Source organism: Patiria miniata, unplaced genomic scaffold (genome assembly GCF_015706575.1).
Source record: "Patiria miniata isolate m_02_andy unplaced genomic scaffold, ASM1570657v1 HiC_scaffold_11, whole genome shotgun sequence".
Taxonomy (NCBI): domain Eukaryota; kingdom Metazoa; phylum Echinodermata; class Asteroidea; order Valvatida; family Asterinidae; genus Patiria; species Patiria miniata.
The window spans coordinates 321,077-324,648 of NW_024037049.1; the positions used below are offsets into that span (position 1 = coordinate 321,077).

At 44.2% G+C, this 3,572-nt stretch overlaps 1 long non-coding RNA gene across 1 annotated transcript; it reads right to left on the reverse strand.

Annotated features, from left to right (window-relative positions):
* LOC119741256 lies at nt 1-2,766 on the reverse strand. The gene is made up of 3 exons (XR_005272731.1): nt 2,608-2,766; nt 2,013-2,091; nt 1-181 (listed from the first exon to the last, which is right to left on the reverse strand). It is a non-coding gene; the product is annotated as an uncharacterized LOC119741256 (long non-coding RNA).
* Nucleotides 2,767-3,572: the final 806 nt, after the last annotated feature.

Sequence of the window (3,572 nt, forward strand, 5' to 3'; positions counted from 1 at the left end):
TCCCTGACTTTCCTGCCATTCGGGACCTCAAGCTCTCGAGCAGTGTAAACTTCCTCTTCTGAGTTTGAGTTTCACTGTTCTCCTTCCGGACGAAAGCCTTAACGACAACTCGGTCACCCTTACGAGGAATGTACTCGCTGAGTTCTTCATCCGTCATTTCAATAATGACATCCTCGTCAATCTGAAACATACACACAAACAAACAAACAAAAAGTAAAAACAAGAATCTTTTCTAGGCATTGATATACTCCGACTAGAAGGACTGACAAGGAAGACTTAGTCCCGTGACTTAAGAAAAAAAAATGTGACATGCGGAATTCAAGCACAAATTGTGTGCTGTGGGTCCAAAATAATCGACAGCAGTTGGGTGTCAGGTTTTGGTGGACTAAATTGAGGTCAGGTCATAGTCAAAGTTTGCGCAAAGGGTCTCTGGTGGTTTGCTTTTCTGATTGGGCGGTCTTAACTGCCAGGTATATAATATCCTTTGATGTTATTCCAAATGTAAAATGTCAAACATTTATGTGTGGAAATTCACTTCAACCATAAACAGTATAGTTGACCAACTTTGACCTTAACCTAGACAACAATTAATATGAATTGGCATTCAAAATTGCGACCGGGTCGTACCCGATCACTTTACGAATTAAGAAGAACGGTCAGGACAGCTTTAAGAAAATTCTCAAGAGCCACCGTTGAGGAAAAGAAACGTCTTTTTTTTATCAAGACTCAATTAAACAACATACACAGGGTGTCCCAAAAAAATGGTGCAAGTGAAACGCGCCACGTTACCCAATAACCATTCAATATTTGCTACAGATGTTTATATCATCTTCATGATTACTTCATTAGCTTCGAAATGCCGCTTCTTTCATCGTATTTGCTTTAGTTCATGTAGAGATATGTTTGATTAACCACAAACACCTCAAATCAAGTTTGTGCCACTTTTAGAGTATGAATGCTTCTAAGCCCAAACGCTGCCAGTAGTTCACACATGAGAAGAAATCACCCATGTGTGAACTACTGGCACTTGCACCATTTATTTTGGGACACCCTGTATATTTGAATGAAATTAATGCCCCCCCCCAACACACACATTTTTAGGACCATGTACAAAAACCCTATGGATATCGTCTAAAAAGGTTTTCCTTAGAAACGTAACATATTTTCCACGTTGATATCATGATTTCTCATTAGAATTTCACTTTTGTTATAAGGAAATAAAGTGGAGGTATTAAAGTAAAATCTATACCGCTTGGATACTTGGATTAGGTCCCTCCAGGAATTCTGTAGCCTTGGTCAATGCTCTCGTCTTTATTCGTCCCGTACGCGGTCAATCGTCGGCATATATCCTCATGCGCTGAGTGCACATGCATGTAAAAATACAGCGCGAACAGCGAACTCATGCGGCCACTATTTTTATGCAAATCAGTTGGAGACGATGTCGAGCCTTGGTTCAATCGTCCATGTGAGGTTTTGGGGGCGGTGCTCATTATGTTAATAGCCTTAGCTGACCTTAAATGTCGTTTTCTTATTGGTCGATCGTTGCGTGGAAACTTGCATAGTGAAACGTGGTACCGTACATAATCCATACACGTACACATTGTGTGTCTCTGCACACGGCACCAATGCACAAAAACTGTGGTTCCTGTCACGTCCGCAAAAGCCGGAATAGCTGCAAATAATTTGATGACGTCCGGATTTACCAAGGTGTGATTGGACACTCCACATATAAGCCCCGCCTACATTATCTGTATTCGCATACGAGGTCGTGCGCTGGAAATGTAGCGCAAAGTAAAGAAAAACATAAGCTTTGGCCGACAATTGAACCAAGGCTCGACATCGTCTCCAACTGATTTGCATAAAAATAGTGGCCGCGTGAGGTCGCTGTTCGCGCTGTATTTTTACATGCATGTGCATAGCGCGTGAGGATATATGCCGACGATTGACCGCGTACGGGACGAATAACGACGAGAGCATTGGCCAAGGCTAGGAATTCTGCTGAGCACCCTTACCTTTTCGTTCTGCATTTTTTCCAATGTGTCACGCTGCACACCTCGGGCTTTAAGTACACCCCACAGCCGCTCAGACATGCTGAAATGTGCAAACAAAATTAATTTTGCAAACTCGCATTCTCAAATTTGTATCCTTGTGGAGACATTGCTTTGTTTGTTCTCGTGTACAAATAGAAAATAGTGTGGAAATCGAAATGCTCCTGTTCTAACCAGAATCACTCTCCTGGGTTGAAACTTCGACCCAATGCCCCTTTAATATATAAAATACTTCAATTTGCGACGGATCAACACACTTGAAAATTCCAAGTTTGTGAGTAAAATCAAAATAATCTATTTCGTGAAATCCTGGTGGATACCTAGTCACCTTTAGAAATTTCCTTGTGTCGACCTTTACAATCTTTTGTTCCATATTATACCCGGGTCTCCACTAGAATACAAATTTCAGGTCATGAAAATCAAAATAAGGGCCGGAAGCCGAAAGAGGTTTACAATTTGACTGATGACACGTACATTTACAAGGCACATCCAAAATGCCTGGTACAAAACGAATTTAAGATGTTAATGTTAGTAACATACAGTATGGGCTTGATCTCACCTGACGAGGCTTGCTACCAAGTGCAAATGTACGCGTCCCCAGTGTCGCCTTTACATACAAGTGGTAGCATCAATACGATCGATCGGACTGACAGACAAGACCGTGCACGCCCGGTCCCCGCTGGCTGTCGAGACCACGTGGTGAACACGAGATATTAAGTTGCGGGCCGCCACATAATAAGTTGCGGGCCGCGACATAATAAGTTGCGGCCGCGACATAATAAGTTGCGGCCGCCACATAATAAGTTGCGGCCGCGACATAATAAGTTGCGGCCGCGACATAATAAGTTGCGGCCGCGACATAATAAGTTGCGGCCGCCACATAATAAGTTGCGGCCGCCACATAATAAGTTGCGGCCGCCACATAATAAGTTGCGGCCGCCACATAATAAGTTGCGGCCGCCACATATTTAGTTGCGGCCGCCAGTTATTAAGTTGCGGCCGCCACATATTAAGTTGCGGCCGCCAGTTATTAAGTTGCGGCCGCCACATAATAAGTTGCGGCCGCCACATATTAAGTTGCGGCCGCCAGTTATTAAGTTGCGGCCGCCACATATTAAGTTGCGGCCGCCGCATAATAAGTTGCGGCCGCCGCATAATAAGTTGCGGCCGCGGCATAATAAGTTGCGGCCGCCGCATAATAAGTTGCGGCCGCCGCATAATAAGTTGCGGCCGCCGCATAATAAGTTGCGGCCGCCGCATATTAAGTTGCGGCCGCCGCATATTAAGTTGCGGCCGCCGCATATTAAGTGGCGGCGATGTACAAAAAAATTCTGACGTGTTTGCACCAAATATATTCATCCCTTAGGGACTGGCACTATCCGGCTTCCGTATGGACGAATGATTGCCAGCAATAGGGTTTCTTTTGTGTGTACGAACTGCCGCACACACACACACACCCGGTTTACACGTGGTGTAATAGTCCAAATCAAGGTGATGCATACAGTACATGTAGTAGTACATACA